Below are 18,567 nucleotides of genomic sequence, written 5' to 3' on the forward strand. Positions count from 1 at the left end.
AATTTATTTGTGTTTTCTAGGTTTTCTAGTTTATGTGCATAAAGGTGTCATGGTAGCCTTGAGTAATCTTATTTCAGTGGTGTCAGTTGTCATATCTCCTGTTTCATTTCTTAATGAGGTTATTGGCTTTTCTCTCTTCTTTCTTTGGTTAATCTTGCTAATGTTCTATTAATTTTATATGTCTTTTCAAAGAACCGTTTTTCGTTTCATCTATCTTTTGGATTTTCTTTTGTTTCAATTTCATTTAGTTCTGCTCTGATCTTGGTTATTTCCTTTCTTCTGTTGGGTTTGGGTTTGGTTTGTTCTTGTTTCTCTAGTACGTTGAGGTGCGACCTTAAAATGTCAGTTTCTGCTCTTTTAGTCTTTTCAATGTAGGTGTTCAGGACTATGAACTTTCCTCTTAGCACTGCTTTGGCTGCATGCCAGAGGTTTTGATAGGTTGTGTCATTATTTGTTGCTCAGTTTGAAGAATTTCTTAATGTCCATCTTGATTTCATTTTTTACCCCAATGCTCATTCAGGAGCGGGTTTTAAAATTTCCATGTGTTTGCATGGTTTTAAAGGTTCGTTTTGAAGTTGATTTCCAGTTTTTTCCACTGTGGTCTGAGAATGCTTGATATAATTTCAATTTTCTTAAATTTATTGAGGCCCATTTTGTAGTCTATCATATGATCTGTCTTGGAGAAAGTTTCATGTGCTGTTGAATAGAATGTAAATTCTGCGGTTGTTGGATGAAATGTTCTTTATATATATGTTCAGTCCATATATTCCAATGCATAGTTTAAGTCCATTGTTTCTTTGTTGGCTTTCTGTCTTGATGACGTGTCTTGATGAATTGAACAACAGAATTGTTCAATTCTATTGCTGAGACTTTCCAGAGCATTTTGCATTTGTATATGTGTGTCCAACATTTCCTGAAGTTTTGTTTTTCTTTACGCTATCTATTTCTTTGAATATTTCCCCCTTCACTTCTTGTATTGGTTTATGGATTTCCTGGCACTGGGCTTTGCCTTTCTCTGGCATCTCCCTGATTAGCTTAATAACTAATCTCCTGGAATTTTTTTTTTTTTTTTAAGGTGAATCAGGGTTTGGATTCTCTTCTTGGTTTGGATCCATTGCTGGTGAGCTAGTGTGACTTTTTGAGGTGTTAAGGAGCCTTGTTTTGTCATATTAACAGTGATTTTCTGGTTCCTTTTCATTTCGGTAGGCTCTGTCAGAGGGAAGGTCTAGGGCTGAAGGCTGTGGTTCAGATTCTTTTGTCCCACAGGGTGTTCTCTTGATGTGGAACTGTCCCCCTTTTCCTATGGTTGTGGCTCCCTGAGAACCCAGCTGTAGTGATTGTTATCTCTCTTCTGGGTCTAGATACCCAGCGTTTTCCCAGCTCCAGGCTGGTACTGGGGTTGTCTGCACAGAGTCCTGTGAGGTGAACCATTCGTGGGTCTCTCAGCCATGGATACCAGCGCCTGTCCCAGTGGAGGTGGCAGGGAGGTGAGATGGCCTCTGGGAAGGTTCTTAGCTTTGGTGGTTTAATGCACTGTTTTTGTGCTGGTTGGCCTCCTGTGGCGCTTTCAGAGAGCATCAGCTGTGGTTGTGTAGGGAGGATCAGGCACTGGGTGGGGCCTTAGAACTCCCAAGATTATATGCTCTTTGTTTTCCTCTATCAGAGTGAGAAGGGAAGGACCATCAGGTGGAGATGGGACTAGGTGGGTCTCAGCTCAGTCTCTCCTTGGGCTGGTCGTTCTGAGGCTGATGTGAGGGAGGGGAATGAAGTTCCCAGGTGAAGGGAGCTGTGTACCTAGGAGGATTATGGCTGCCTTTGCTGAGTCATGCAGGTTGTCAGGGAAGTGGACAGCCGGCAGCTACAGGTCTCACCCCACTCCGATGCAATCCGAGGAGCCAGTCTCACTCCCACCATGCCCCACATAACAGCCCCACAAAACAGTCTGTTTCCATGCAGAGAGCATGCAGGGCTGAGACCTTGCCCTAGGCTATCCGCCTCCCAGTTGAGAAAGAAAAGGGCTGAGTTCTTTCCCCACCTGTGAGTTTGCACGCAAGATTCTTACCCTCCCCCACGTTCTGCCCAGGAAGCTTCTCACCTGGTTGAAATTGTTACAAAGTTCAGCTGGAGACTCCCTACTCCCGGTTGCGTTTTCCCTGCTCCTCTGGTCGCCCTCCTGATGGATCCCTGTGGTGCCAGGTAGGAATAGCTGGCTTGGAGACCCAGCAAGCTCCCAGGACCTTTCCAGCTGCTTCCTCTACCCCTGTGTTCCGCTTGGCTTTCTAAACTGACTCAGCTCCAGGTAAGGTCAGAGACTTCTCCCACAAGCTAGACCGTCAGGTTCCCCAGTGGGGGTGTGTGTTCAAGGGCAGAGGAACTCCCTTTCCCACTTCCACAGCTTGGGCATTCACAGTAGTATTTGGGGTGTCTTCCAGGTCCTGCAGGAGCAATCTGCTTCCTTCAGAGGGTCTGTGAGCCCTCTCAGGGTTCCCGGCTTGTTCCTGCAGTCGTTCTGGAGCAAAAGTCACCATTGGAGCCTCCGCACACTGGTCTGTCCGTCCAAGTCATACCTGCAATCTAGTCCTGCCTCCCTTCTGCCATGATGATCCTCAACCCCTGCCAAAATGTTAACAACGGTTATCTCTAGCTTGTGAGGTTACGCAGGACTTCAATCTACTATTTACACCGACTTTCACATTTCATCAATGAGTATAGGTAAGGCTTATTTTCAAAAATCACATATGTTCTTAAATCATGAGGTTATGCAGGACTTTAATCTACTGTTTACACTGACTTTCACAATCCATCAATGAGTATACATAAGCCTTTTTTCAAAAATTACATGTGTTCTTAAATCATGTAACCCTCACATCCATCCTCTTCCCAGAAGTCATTGTTTTTACAGCAAGGTCTGTAAGCCCATTCCCAGTTTTCTTCTATGCAATAGACATTAAAAAACTACAGAAGCAAACATATATAACTTACGTTGTTTAATGTGACTGATATATTACCATACACATCTTGTTATTTCAAATATCTTGGAGATATTTTCAAGCCATGACACGTTGTTCAACCTACTTTATCTTTTGTCATGTGAGAAGCTTGATCTTCCTGAAGACTCTAGCCCTATTTGTTCACACAGATAATAAATGAATGAGGTAAGTGTTGCTTATTTCAGAGCACTTTCATGCATAGAATGAATGCTATTTACGTGAAAGCATGTTTCTATGACTGCAAAATGTTACTGTAGCTCAGTTATAATTTACAGACCACCTCCCATGTAATGGGCTCTGTGAGACAGCTGGCGGGCTCGCAGACATGCAGATATGGTATCAGACACAACACAGAACAGGTTCTCCCCTCCAGACCCAAATCTTACATAAAACCAAAGGTAGCGGGTGGCACAGCTGACCACTTCTTTTCTTCCTAAACATTTCTTGCTTTGGCTTCCATAACATTCTCTTCTCCTGGGTTTTTGCTAATTTTCTGCCTCCTTCCATTGGCCCTTTACTGATTTTCTTTCTTCTTCACTATTTTAAAGTATTGGGGCTCTTCAGGTCTTGATCACATTCTTTCTTTTTCTCTGCTGCACTCGTTCACCTGGTGAACTCACCAATCCTATCGCTGTAAATATCAACTATATTCTTAGGACCCCACATTATATGTTCTTAAACTTGTGACCTGTATCTCCAACTGCCTGTTTGTAGCCTCCATATGAAGGATTTGCACCTCAAATCTGATGCTCTTCGGTCTTTCTCACTGTTGTTACATTTTTAATCACAAAATTTGGTAGCTTCTGACCGTTAGAAGTGGATGATGACTGACATCTTTCTTTCTACAATCTACCTACCATGTGGCGTGTTACCAGGGAAGCAAGAATCACGCCGAATTCTGCCGCGTCTAGAAACTCCACCAACTGCAAGGCAGAAATGGTGATCCAGGGCTGGGCGCGGTGGCTCAAGCCTGTAATCCCAGCACTTTGGGAGGCCGAGGCGGGTGGATCACGAGGTCAAGAGATCGAGACCATTCTGGTCAACATGGTGAAACCCCGTCTCTACTCAAAATACAAAAAAAATTAGCTGGGCACGGTGGCACGTGCCTGTAATCCCAGCTACTCAGGAGGCTGAGGCAGGAGAATTGCCTGAACCCAGGAGGCGGAGGTTGCAGTGAGCCAAGATTGTGCCATTGCACTCCAGCCTGGGTAACAAGAGCGAAACTCCATCTCAAAAAAAAAAAAAAGAAAGAAAGGGTGATCCAGCCTGCTCTGGACAACACCCAGACTCTCTTCGTTCTTTTAGGCTCTTTGTCGACAGCCTTGCATGAAAGGGTCACTGGGAGAGAAGCGGCAGTATCAGCGGCAGCCTTAGCGAACCTGCTTATCAGGGCCACACGCCTGAGTTTTCTGTGAGTGGCAGACATAGGCCTGCAAGGGGCTCTAAGCCTCCTGTAGTTGTCAGATTGTTATTCCCTGTTCATGCATAGAGTGTCCGTGCTGCCCCTCTGTCCAGTTCATGTGTTTTGAACGGCTTTCCTTTCACTGGTGAAAGATGACGTCTAGTGTCTGTTATGCTCATATACAAACTCTGGTGCTGGCCCTTCGTGAGACAAGTTAAAGAGTCTGCAGGTTGCGGCCGGGCGCGGTGGCTCAAGCCTGTAATCCCAGCACTTTGGGAGGCCGAGGCGGGTGGATCACAAGGTAAAGAGATCGAGACCATCTTGGTCAGCATGGTGAAACCCCGTCTCTACTAAAATTACAAAAAATTAGCTGGGCACGGTGGTGCGTGCCTGTAATCCCAGCTACTCAGGAGGCTGAGGCAGGAGAATTTCCTGAACCCAGGAGGCGGAGGTTGCGGTGAGCCGAGATCGCGCCATTGCACTCCAGCCTGGGTAACAAGAGCGAAACTGCGTCTCAAAAAAAAAAAAAAGAGTCTGCAGGTTGCAGTGCGGTTTGTGAAGTGTATATTCTAGGTTGGAATCGTTCAAATATTAACTAATATGCAGACCCCCGGAATATACAGACTAAAACTAACCCTTACACATGTATTGATCCTGCTGTATCTGCTTAAGTATTTAAAAATAAATGACAGTGACACCCAGAGCCCCTACTCCTTCCTGCCCCATGATGTCCTTCTTGGTAAAGCCTGCCTTTACCTTCCCCAGAGCTGACCTGGGCACTGTCCTTGATAACGCCTTCTTTGACCTCCGCCCATCCTACCCGGTTGGTTATCCTCTAAGACATTTCCTCAGCGTGTCCACATGACTTTATCTTTCCTCCTGCCAAGCCATCTTGCCCGGACCACAGCAGAGGCTGCTTTGCCTTCTCAAATCCCCTCCTCCCTGCTCTGGTTCTCTCGCACATCCCACCCCTCACCCGTGAAGTCATCAAGGCTCAGTTTTAAAGGAATGATTGCGACCCGTGCTCTGAAAATGGCCTTGACTATTTCCAGTATACACATGATTATGGATTTGAGGCTATGTTGTGTGATTGTACGTTGATCTGTGACCGGATGTATGCAGAGTGACTCTTCTCTTCCATTCTGTCGCTCACACTGTAATGTGTTAGGACCACCTTTTGTAGCACGGAAGTTTTACCTTTGTTAGCGTTGAGTTTGGTAGAGCCTTGTTTTTGCTTTTGCTTCCCCCAGTGCTTTTGTAGTGTGTTTTGCTTCCTTTACACTGAATGTCTTAATCCATCTGTAGTTGATTTTGGGGCATGATACGAGAGGCGATTTTATTTATTTCCTTCCTGGTTAAATTGTCTCACAGCATGGAGTGACTCAGCCAAGCAAGGGAACCAAAGGGCTCTTGCCTCTTGGATGCCGCCATTAATGGAACTCAACCCCAGTGTTCTCGGCAATTTTAAATTACTGGGAGAGAAACTCTAATCAAATCTGTTTTGATTATGCAGCTGTCTTTGGATCAATTGTGAGAGCCCGGGTGGCTGGCTAGGTCTATTCTGCATCTCAGCCACTCTTGCCGAGGGAAACTGTGGACCAGGCAGCCATGCCTCTTACTATTGGCTACAAGATGAACTTAAATTTATGACCACAATTCCAATGCATCAGGCATCACCTCAGGCTGGCCTTGAAAAAAGTGAGAAAATGTGAAAGTGAGAAATTCCCCAAAAGCACTGCACTGCCAGGCGTGCACCAGAAAAGCTCAACCAAGGGGCCCAGGTTTCTTCATTGCTTTTCTGTTGTAATTATGCAAGACTTCATGACATAACGTAGCATAGGAGAGATATTTGAAGAAAGAGTTTTCTGCCAAATCTACAAACTATCACCATGAATATTTCTGTTAAATTTAAGCTATGAGACTAAAGGTAATTTGAATGCAAAAGTCCTGAAACTCGGGGTGACTATTTTTGTGTTATGCAAGGAATGTAGTCATGGAAAATAAAAACTCGAGGGTCTTGGGCCCTTGGCTCATGCCCCAGTTTAGTTTTTAACTTGCTGAATGCATCCGAGTAGCCACTTCACCACTGTAGGGTTCTTTAGAATTGCTGAAAAAAATTAGGCAGTTGGTCTGGGTGTCAATTTTTTGTAAGGCTCTGACCGTCTATGGGTATGTGGCTCTCACAACTTTCCCATGACTGAAAATGAAGAACATTTGTGTGTTTGGATGTTCCCATTCATGGCCCAAGGGCAGGTGAGGGAAGGTGGGAGTGATCGGCTTTATCAGTAAGTCAACATGACAGAAGTCAGAATCCAGTGTTCCATCGGAAGATAACTTATCCCTGGAGTAAGACCGTCCACACGATTGAGATTTCGATCTGTTTTTGGGTACTAGAACTACCGATCTGAGAGCATATTGACACTTTTGTCTAACCGGCATTTTATAGATTCAGAGATTCCTTGAATAAAATGTTGAGTGGTTCCTGCCATCGTTTGCTTTCCCTAAGGTTTCAAGAGGAAGACCTTCTTGCGTTAGTTCAGGGAATACCTCGGTATAATCTTTGACACATGGACTCCCGTCATATACACCTGGAGTTTCCAAGCTTCCTAGAAGTTAACCATGTAAAGCCCAAGAGACACGTGGGCTGAGTTCTGTGACTCTTGGGCCTCTGCTGGGCCTCTGCTGGGGAAGGCATCATTCACTTTTGTGTGACTCTGGTGTTACTAAGTCCCTCATATCTGTGTAAATATCCCTAGTTACTGCCTCCTGCCCCCATCATCAGATTGTGGGATGAAAAGGCAGTGAAGAAAAGGAAAAGCAGGGGCTTGCCTGTGAGATGGCTTCTTTCATTTTTCTCAGCTCATTCACCACTGGTGCCTGCAGGAGCTTCGGAGGAGCACGCCTGGGCTTACCTGTGCCGCCTCCTAAGAAGCTATTTACAGAGCAGACTCCAGATGTTTTTTCCTTAGGGGTGCTGGGGTCACCCAGCTCACCTTCTCCATGTGAACTGACTGGTGAGAGCTTTGGTTTGGCCCTGAGTCCAATCTGTACACAGAACGACTTGTTCATTTTGTGAAATTTTCTCTGCTCTTCATTGCATGTTTGGACTTAACCAAGAGACCTAACCAGTTACAAATCCTACTTGTAGTTCCTGAGGAGTACCATTACTTTCTTTTGAGGATTTTAAAATCACTTAAAAAATTTCAACAGCTAGGTAATTTTTTGTTTTTATTTTTTTTTGAAACAAAACCCCCTAAAATGTCCATTTTATTTCTGGATGTTGCTTGAAGGGATCCATTTATAGGTTAGACTGGAGAAAGCTGGGAAACTGTGACATCAGTATGAACATACTCAACTTCAATTATAAGAAATTGAGCTGCAGTACACATCACATTAGTCCACATGACTAGGGATAGCTTTATAATAAGTCACTCATGTCTACATCTAGGCAAAGAGAGTTTCTTAAGGAATAATAAACGACTTATAGGTCTTGGGTCCAAAGGTCAGTTCGTAGGGCTTCAGCAGTCATACTGGCTCAGTCTAAGTTAATTAGGTACACGAATAAGCAAGCTTTGCTCCAAATAGAGCTGTTTTGAATACCGAATATAAAGAACACGAGTTTCTTCTCTTGAGCAAGAATCTCTCAACCTAGAGTCCCTGCAGAGTTCCTTCAATGTTTGCAAATACTCCAACCTGCCTTTGTACACATTTTCTATTGCCTGCCCTGTGTATGGTGGCACACACAACATGAGGTGCCATACTGATGTTTTTAGAGCAAACGAGAAATGGCTCCAAAGTGTAAATCTGTACACTTTCCTAGCCTCTGAGCCACGTTCAGAGACCAGCTCGTTTTACTTCCTTGCAGTGTCTCATCATTTCCTGGCTCTAGATGACTGCCAGGACCTCCACCCGGCAGCTCCACGAATGTGCAGGGAAGCCTGCATCCCTCCACGCGCACTCACCTGTCTGGTTAGGCTGATTCTGCAGCAGCAGAGCTTCTCTATGTTTCATTCCAAAATAGGTTAAAACAAAGGAACACTTAATCCTTTTGGAATGAGGAATAGGAACACTTTTAATTTATTTTCCATCCAAGCTGTCATTGTTTGTAGCCTACGGAAATGACATGTGAAGGATTGTTTATTTTATAAAGACTATTTTACAGAAGCACAGGGGATTTGCTCACTCTCTTGGTTATTTTATGACGTGTCACATTTTATGTATGTTAAGTTCCTTTTCTGCTTACCTCTTTGCTTTGTCATGGATACTCATTTTTATGATTGATTCCTGTATATATATTTTAAGAATTTTATTTCCTGTAGAATTGAACAAGAGCTTTTTCAAACTCTAGCACTGAATTCTTTCTGTCATTTTGTTTTTTTTTTTTTTTTTACAAGGCTAATGTTGAGAAAAATTGCTTGCAGGCTTATCTTCAAGAGGGTGAGTTGGGAGAATTTTGTATCAAGGAATTTGCTCAGCAATGTTCTGGTGGCAGAAACAGCGCATGTAAAGTACAAAGATTTCTTCTATGTGATGTGCAGCTGACACCTTCCTCATCACTCTCCAGGAAGGAATCGGGTAATGGCCTGTATTTTAATTTCCTCTCCTGTTGGTTTGCTTTTCAGAATGAAGTAGGAAAGACAATACATGTTTAGGAAATGGGCTCCAAAAGTTCTAAAAGCCCTGAGGGAGGTAAGTTTCATGTTTCGACTCCACGGTAATTAGAGAAGTCTAAATTGGGTGCATTAGAACTTTATTGTGTGAAGTGTCTTTTAAAGGTAATGATTTTTACTCAGTGATTTTTCTAAGAAGAAGTGTTAAGATTTTTTCTTTTTGGGAATTGTAAGTTGCTGAGTATAAGTTAGAGGTAATAACTTTTAAAATAATCAGTGCACTATTAAACATATTCTGTGTACCAAGTAAGGTTGACCCTCTTATCCACAGTGGACTTGTTCACTGGACCTGGCAAGGATCTGTAGTTGTTCAAATCCAAGATATAAAATGCCTGAGCACAGCCAGCCTTGACATCTCCAGATTAGAAACTCACAGATATGGAGTGCTGACTGCAATCTCAGTTTAACAGCCCTCATGGTAAATGTGATTTTTCTCCTTTAGAAATGAGAAAACCAAGGCTCAGAAAGGTGGCCAGCCCTGCTACATGGCCTGCTAATGACAAAGCCAGGCATCGAGTCCATATCAATACAGTGACAAAGATTGTACTTGTTGCATAATTAGGATGTTTTCATTTTGTGAACTTCTGGGGTAGGCAGAAGTTATTGTAACTAATACCAGTACATAAGAAATTCTATTAGTGACCAACTAGCAGCTAAGGATATTTCAATGGGTGCTTTTATTTTGTGAATGGCTAGGCCAGATAACTTTGAAAGATTCATTTTATTACCATTAATTTGTGATCAAATTACTGGTAGTTTGAACCAACCAGCATTTGTCATTGGTCTCTGATATGGTTTGGCTGTGTCCCCACCCAAATCTCATCTTGAATTGTAGCTCCCATAATCCCCACATGTCATGGGAGGGACCTGGTGGGAGGTAATTGAATCATGGGGGCCAGTTCTCCTGTGTTGGTCTCGTGATAGTGAATAAGTCTCATGAGACCTGATTGTTTGCTAAAGGGTAGTTCCCCTGCACACACTCTCTTGCCTGCCACCATGTAAGACATGCCTTTGCTTCTCCTTCGTCTTCTGCCATGATTGTGGGCCTTCCCAGCCATGTGGAACTGTGAGTCCAGTAAACCTCTTTTTCTTTATAAATTACCCAGTCTTGGGTATTTCTTCATAGCAGTATGAAAATAGACTAATACATTTTGACTTTAATTCACATCAGTCAGTCTCAACTGAACCTTCAAAAAAGTGTAAAAAATCCCACTACATTCTCTCATTGCTCAAAACAACGATTTCAGCCTTTCTGTCTTTAACTCTTTGCACTTGGATGATGATCTCATTTCACATTGCACGAGAAATTGGTTAGAAATGATTAGAAGGAAACTCTTATTTTATCACTTTTGAATACCAATCTACTTTCATCTATATTAACTCTCTCTGCTTTCACTTCCTCCTCCTATATAAAGTTAATCTCTTCACTTGTATTGTGAATTCCATTTCCTTATTCTTTCAAGCCTATAACTAAGCCCATACTTCCCTGAATGTTCATAATCTTCTTTTGACACCTTCTCATCGACACACAAACATGCTCTAGTATTTCCTATACTAAAATATAAAAGTGGCAGAATCTGACCCCCTGCACCATTCCCTCTCAACAGGAAGGCTCTGTTCTTAGGTCTCCTCTCAATAAAATACTTCTCCAGTTCACTGAAATTAAGAGCTTAATTTCAGCCCCTCTTTCCTTCCTGGACTTACTGCATCTGTGCTCTGCTCACACCTCTGTCTGAAATTACTCTTCTCAAGGTTATTGTATTAGTCTGTTCTCATGCTGCTAATAAAGAAATACCTAAGATTGGGTAATTTATAAAGAAAAAGAGGTTTAATGGACTCACAGTTCCACATGGCTGGCGAGGCCTTATAATCATGGTGAAAGATGAAGCAGGAGCAAAGGCACAACTTACATGGCGGCTGGCAAGAGAGTGTGTGTAAGGGAACTCCCCTTTATCAAGCCATTAGATCTCTTGAAATGTATTCACTATCAAGAGAACAGCATAGGAAGAACCTGCCCCCATGATTCAATTACCTCCCATCAGGTTCTTCCCAAGACATGTGGGAATTATGGGAGCTACAATTTAAGGTAAGATTTGGGTGGAGACACAGCCAAACCATACCAGTCATCCATAACAAGCTGGCTGGATCTTATATCTTGCTCTGTCCTGGTCTTCATCGACCAAATTGCAGCTATCAGCACTGTGGACAACTCCTTCCTCAAAAAGGACTTCCTCAAAGCACTCTCTCCTCTCCATGACATCCTCCCAGGTTTGCCTCATTCTACCATGCCTTTTCCTTTATTCTGTCTATACTGATTGGCTGATTTTCTCCTCTGGCAGCATTTCTGTTTTGGCTTCCCTTAGGTCTCCATTTCTACCTGCAGGCTCTGCTTACCTAAATACATTCTGTAGAATGAATAATCCCAATTTTATATCTTGGTGGCAACTTCTTTCATTGAGCTGTGAACTCAGGTAGACAAAGCCCTGCTCAGTGTCACCATTTGAGTGCATAGCATGTGTTTCAAACTAAGATGGTTGAAACAGAACTCTTGGTTTCTCAAAATCTTGACCCCAACCTGAAGTCTTTTCTTGCTACTCCATTTTAACCTCATCTTTTTGTTAGATATGAAGTGAGTTCTGCTCATTAAAAGAAAATTACAAAATATCATATGTTTAATCTAGAAAACAAGATCCACAAATCTGCAAATAGCCTTCATCATGCATTGGTTTAGATCCTGCCAGGTGCTTCTCTATCCACTTTCACTAAAAAAGTGGTTTCTTATTGGTGATGATTCTTTCAGTTTCAAACACAGAATGTTAAGTCAAACTCTTCTAAGCAGAAAATGAATTCACTCCCTCATACAACTGAAAAGCCCAATGGGTGACACTGCCAATTACAGGGGCTCAAACCACGCCAGCTCACAATATGACATGGCCTCTTTCAAGAAGATGGACTGGCTTTAGTTGAAAGTGTCCCAGCAAAAGAAAATGTTGGTTTCCTGTAAGCACCAGCAGCAACACCAGGGAGGATGCTCGTTGGTCCAGCAGGACTACAAGCTCACTCCTGAGCTGATAACGATGGTTGGGGGATACCCCATTTGGTAAAGTGCTTTGCCCCAAACCCCATGCCACCCACAGGACTAGAGAAAGAGGAAGAGGGAGTTTCCTTAGGGAAATGCTGAGCAGACAGAAAAGTCAATCTCAGCAATCATGCCACAATGATATTTCTACACTGTTTCTCTCACTAAGCAAGATACTGGAAACGTCTTTCAGTGTCAGTAAGTATACCTTTAGCTACACCAGTTTCAATGACTGGGCGGTGCTCAGATATGTGGAAGTTTAATGATTTAACCTCTCTTTGCTGATAAACATTTAGGTTGTTTCCAGATTTCTTTAAGACATTATTGTGTGAATGTCCTTTTAATGAAATTTTTGAACACAGGCATTGAATTCACTATCACCATGCTTAAATATTGTTAAGAAATGGAATCTCAGGATCAAAAGGCACACGTGTTTAATGCTGTTGGTAGATTTTATTAACTCACATTCCTAAAAATTATGTAAATATACACTCCTATCAGCAAGATATGCCATTACAGATTATTTTCATCATCTTCATAACAGCAAGGTTTCCTCATCTTCCAATAAATCATTTGCTTCTTGTTTTTGCTTTGAATTCATAGATTAATTGTGAAGAATTATTAATTTTTTATTTTATGTTATATTCTCCAGCAGTATAGCATAGGCTGTGAGTCAGCTGAAGCTATAATAATAATTAGATAAGGAAGGTGCATTGGTTTGCTTTCACACTGCTGGTAAAGACCCAATACTCAGAAGAAGAAGAGGTTTAATGGACTTACAGTTCCACATGGCTAGGGAGGCCTCACAATCATGGCAGAAAGCAAGATGGAGCAATTCATGTCTCAAATGGATGGCAGCAGGCAAAGAGAGAGAGCGAGAGAGCTTGTGCAGGGAAACTCCCCTTTATAAAACCATCAGATCTCATGAGACTTATTGACTATCATGAGAACAGCATGGGAAAGACCCGCCCCCATGATTCAGTTACCTCCCACCAGGTCCCTCCCATAACATGTGGGAATTCAAGATGAGATTTGGGTACAGCCAAACTATCAGAATAATAACTGTCATCTGCTGAGTATTTACAAAGGAACAAGCTTTGTACCCCCAACCATTGCCGTTATTACTTCATTCCTACATGACCTCCCGTTTAAGCACTTCCCCAGCTTTACCCCGTCATCCTCACACTGCATGGGGTCCCAAAGGTCTTTCCCCCTCAATTATGCTTGCTTTGTTCTTAAGTCATTTTCTTTTCTTGACCCTGGAATAACCTGCCTGAGCATCTGCACAGCCACCGCCTTGATATAATCCTAATTTCTATTTCATTATCAGCTTGGCAAGCCTTATTTCATTGCCTAATCTAAAGCAGGCCCTGCCTCTCCCAACCCACCGTAGTCCCTCACCTCGTTTCACGGTCTTCTCAGCGCTTGTTGCTGTCTGAAATAATCTTGACTACTTATTTGTGTTCTGATTGTCTGTTTCTCCCACTAGAGTGTAAGTAGGAGCTTGTGTCCTCCTACTCTCCTGTCCCAGCACCTACAGCCCTTCTTGCCCAGCCCCTGATACATGCCTATCACGCAGGCTAACACATGCATGGATGCCCGCAGTTACCTGGCTGTGTTTTCTTTTCATTAAGGTTTATTCATTTGATTTTTCTCCTCCGCATTCTCTTGCTTCATTCCTGTCCTTGATCGCGGCAGCCTAAGTTTAATTTCACATCACCTCTGACTGTTTTATTGCCTTAATGCCCTAACTTTTTTCAGTTTCTTTTTCTATTAATTCTGTCTATAGATCACTGTGGAATTAATCTTTCCATAAAGGAGATAAAGAAAAATGTCATTTATGAATAAGAACTAGTGGCATCTGTTTCTGTCTCTCAAGTGGAGAAAATTATAACAGTAGGAAATAAAGAGGCATGTGATTCCTTTCAGCAGCAGCTCACAGCGGTTGACTGGGGAGGGAGAAAGGAAAGGGGGCTTCTGAGAGCATCTGTCAATCTTTCTATTCTGTCAAAGGGTGTGGTCTGAAGTCTGCTTCTTTCCATTTGGCAGGCAAATGATTAGGTGTTGAATATGCAGAGTCAAGTTGAGAACCCTGAAGGAGGTGGGAAAGAAAATTCGTTGCTTCATAAAGTGAGGATAATTAAGTTTATAGAGAAAACTTGAAGGAGAGGGAGCTGATTATAGGAAACAGTTTGGAAGCAGGTGGAGCAGACTGTGAAACATAGAAACGGAAGAGCCTTTGTTGTCACAAATGTTCAATAAGTCAGCAGCACCCACAAATGCATTGGATGCTGGAAGCTTTGTAGGCAAGGGATGGGAGGGATCCTTACTGAGCAGAGGTCCAGCAGTGCAGAATGAGGATGTGATATGACAGCCCACAAGATGCAATTTTTAAGTAAACTCAGCTCACGCGTGGAAATAAAAATGCCGGCCGACTCCCACTTCTTGATAACTGGAACTTCATCTTCCCATGAGGAGTAGCTTTGAGGTCAACTTCATCTGGAACTCTGCAAGTTGGGTGTCAAGGTTGACATCCAGGACACGTTTGGGAAGGGTGCTTCCTGCCTGGAAATCATCTCCTGGGTAAGATTTGGTTCGTCCCCTGCCAGGAAACAAAGTACAGACCCAGCCCGACACGCAAGACCCTTCATGCTCTGACCCTCACCTGCCTTTTCAAACTCACTTCCAGAAGCTGCCCTATGTGAGCCATTGTCTCTACCCAGAAATGGCCACGGCCAGGCCATACATTTTTTTTTTTCATACCATGTTTTGAATCCCCTTTGGAATGATGACAAGTTTCCGGCCCATCTCAAGGAAAACATGGTGACAGACGTTTAGTAGATAAAACTTATCTAGAGGGATAAGGCTTATGGACAACACACATTTCTTTCACTATTTGAAGAATACTGAGTAGGGGCAAAGTGGTCAGAATGTCTGTAGCTCCCAAGGGTACCTGAGGCCTCTGGGTGAAATGTAAAACAACGCCAATTTGGAAGACACGTAGAAAGACCACTTTAACACAGAATCAGAATAAGCTGACCCCCGAAGCCACCTTCCTGCTGGAGATGTCCACAGTCACACGTAACTCCAGGTGCGGACAGTGCCTCTGAGCACAGGCTGTTGTCACATCGTCCATGAAAGTCCCTTTCAAACTCTAAGAATGTGTGGTTACAGAGCAGCCCAGTGACTCCTGAAGCTTTTCTTGTCAATGTTTTATTTTTCCATCTCTACAACTTTATGGACGATCTTGCTGGTAGTAAGCTTCTGTTTGTATTTTTAGTTACCTTTTCGTGTGCCCATCAGGTATTCTCAATTAGACTGTAAATGCACTGAGGGCAGGGGCTGTATTTTATTCTCTGCATCTCAAGCACCTGGTAGACGCCCCATTTCCAGATACCAGTTAACTACCTACTTTGGCCCAACTTCCAGTTTCCTTCAAGGTTGCTTATTCCAAGAATGTCCTTGATAGGTAGTCTTTTTACATTCATGGAAGAAAGTGATTAAAAAATAATTCTCCTAGTGTATTAACATCGGAAAATCTAGTGAATTTGGCCTTTTCAATAACATTTCAGGAGGAAGTAATGTTCTAATCAAAAAGAACATTTCTATTTAACAGGGACTCTCAGAACCTGGCACAGGAGTGGGAGAAGGTATAGGAGTGGGTGGATGACCCCAGACTGTGAAATCTGACCATGGCTACCCCTCTGTCTTGTTCAAAGACTGGTGCCATTCTCATTCATAATACTGTCTCCTCACACATTCTACTGTGTACAATTCTCTCTCTATTTATTTGATGGTTATGTAGTTAACATTTCCTCTCGTGGGCTGGTGTTACGTGTTCACAATCACTGAGACTGAATTTAAAAAGAGTCTTCTTTTCTCGGGAAATTGGCCATTCATTCCTCTGAGCCACCTCTCTGGGGAGATGTTCAGACTGACTAGATCCTCTTCCAGGTCCTCTGGTTTCGTGGTGAGTGGAGATCCCACCATACTGGATCTTTGGTGGCTCTCCAGGTGTCCCACGCTTTTCTGTTCAGACGTCATGCGTGCACTCTGCTGGAGTGTCTAGATCTTGCCCCAGATCTAGTAGCTAAAAACCTGATAGGCTTTGCATGCCACACTTGCCATAAAGTAGTTTTTAGGACTGGAGGCTCTCTGGAAAACCATGGCTTCCTCAGGTGCCTTCCCCACGGCAGCCGGCCTGCCTGCCCTGCGTTCTGCTTGTCCCGTTTGCAAAAACACACTCTCCGCTCTCAGTCGTTAGTGCTGTGTTCATTACTGCGCTTGGTTTGCTGTGTCTTACACGTTTGTGGATGGGCTTAACGAAGAGCCGTGTCTATGACAAGGCACGTGTTTATCGGGCTGAGCTGGCTCACACTCCATTCTGACCTCATGTAGCGTTCCTTCCAGACCCCTTGCAAGTAGGCTTGAATGAACGCTTGGGTGGGAGGCTGGGCAGAAGCCCTCGGGTTTTGTCATGGATGCAGGTGGAGGTCGCGCTGGTCCAAGGCCTCAACACCCTGATGTGACCCTCCTGGGGCGGCTACCCTGCCCCTCACGGTGGGGCACCACTCTCCTGGGGTGAGGAGCCTTCACTGCACCAGTGATTCAGAAAGCCACCTAGTCCCTGCCGATAAGCCTCTGTTTGCTTAATCTGGCTGGAATGGTTCTTAGTGTCAGCAATTGAACCCTAAGCTAATACAATTAAAGATCATTAAAATTAAATAAATTTAATGAATAAACCAGTGAGCTGTATTTCAGTTTACAAATAAGTTTTCAGCACTTAAGCGTTTTCTCAGAAAGCCCTTACCATTTTGTAAATGAAATATTTATTTCCCCAAACATGTCTGTTTCACAGAACCTCCACTGCAGGCAGGGAGCAGAAACGGGCTGTGGCATTACTGCCTGAGACAGCTCCTCTCACTCCCACGTGGTTTTGTAGCTTTCCACCCAAGCTAACGGCAAGAAAAGCTTTGCTCAGAACTGGAGGCTGTCGAGTTGCAGGACAAGAGAAGTCAGAGCTAGAAGGTCTCTTCCTGGGCCTGGCTAGCTCTGGAGATGAGAAAACAGCATCCTCCATGTGGAATCGGCCTGGAGCCTGGGTGCTGCGGGCAGCACGGAGTCAGGAAGGAGTGGCCGTCAGAGGCAGGGGACCCAGCTCTGAAGGAGGGCTGCCTGCCTCTTCCCACGCCTGTGAGCCCTGCCCAACAGGAAGGCAGAGAGCCTCCAAACGCCTGCTCTCAGACTTTCTCCTCCTTAGGGAGTCGTTTTGCCATTTATTTAAAAGTCATGTTTATGGAGGTATAACTACCAAGTAGAATTCATCCCTTTTAATGTACAGTTCAGTGAGATCTGAGAAATCTATTCAGCTGTGTAACCACCGCCACAATAGTTTCCTGGTGAAGCTTTGGAGTCAGTTGTCTCCCCCAATGCCAGCTCATGGTGGCCACTGTTGGCTTTTCCCAGCATGTCAGACAGATGGCTCATACAGCATGTGGGCTCTGTGTCCATCTTCTCCCATTTAATGACATAACGCTCCTGAGATTGATGCATTCGAGGGAGACAGTGGCTTGTCATTCAGTAGCGCTCCACCGTGCGCGGGTTCCGTGCTTTCTGTCTGCAACCGCCAGCTGGTGCACGTCGGGGCTGTTTCTATTTTTTTTTGGAGATTATGAACAAAGCTACAGTAAACATTTGCCTTCAGTTCTTCTTTTTTTTTCACATATCTTTTTATTTCCATTGGAAGAATGTCTGTGGTAGATTGCCGAGTCAACATGGTGGGTGTGTGCTGAATTTTGAAGAAACTTTGTTTTCCAAAGTTTTTTTTTGCGATTTTTCACTTCCTACTGCAGTGTGTGAAGATTTCAGCGACCCTGCATTCTTGCTAGCTTTTGCTATCAGCCAGTTTCTGGTTTTTCACTTTTTAAATTAAAAAAAGCCATTCTAGCAACTGTATGGAATTTCATTTTTGTTTTCTTAACAACTGAGGACGATGAGCAGCTTTCTGCGTGCTCGTTTGCTGTCCGTGTCTCCTTGTTGGTGAAATGTCTACTGAAATATGTTGCCCTTTAAAATTGGATTGTTTGTCTTCCTGTTGAGTTGTAAGAATTCTTTACAAATTTATATGTCTTCTAGGTAAGTCCTGTATCAGATATTATGTTTTCTCCCAGGCTTCTGACTTCTCATTTTGTTAATAGTGTATTCATTGATTAATTGAGTACTTTCTGTGGTTCCATGTTATTTCCCGGTATTGGCTCACTAGGAATGAAGCCTTTTTAAAAGATTTAAAATAGTTGCTTTAGGGTTAAAGTATACATCTGTGCTAGGAGTAGAGGGTTCTCATCATATTCTGTCTTCAAATGATATTATGCCACTTCATTTAGAGTAAAATCTGACAACAGATACATCATGCATCCTCTTTGTGTG

The 18,567-nt window shown here is 43.4% G+C and overlaps 1 long non-coding RNA gene across 1 annotated transcript; it reads left to right on the top strand.

Annotated features, from left to right (window-relative positions):
• The first annotated feature begins 2,089 nt into the window (after positions 1-2,089).
• On the top strand, positions 2,090-16,419 carry LOC144579106 (uncharacterized). The gene is made up of 4 exons (XR_013525991.1): positions 2,090-2,196; positions 2,433-2,712; positions 9,015-9,081; positions 14,191-16,419. It is a non-coding gene; the product is annotated as an uncharacterized LOC144579106 (long non-coding RNA).
• The last annotated feature ends 2,148 nt before the right edge of the window (positions 16,420-18,567 follow it).

The sequence above is a fragment of the Callithrix jacchus genome, chromosome 13, assembly GCF_049354715.1.
Source record: "Callithrix jacchus isolate 240 chromosome 13, calJac240_pri, whole genome shotgun sequence".
NCBI classification, from domain to species: Eukaryota; Metazoa; Chordata; class Mammalia; order Primates; family Cebidae; genus Callithrix; species Callithrix jacchus.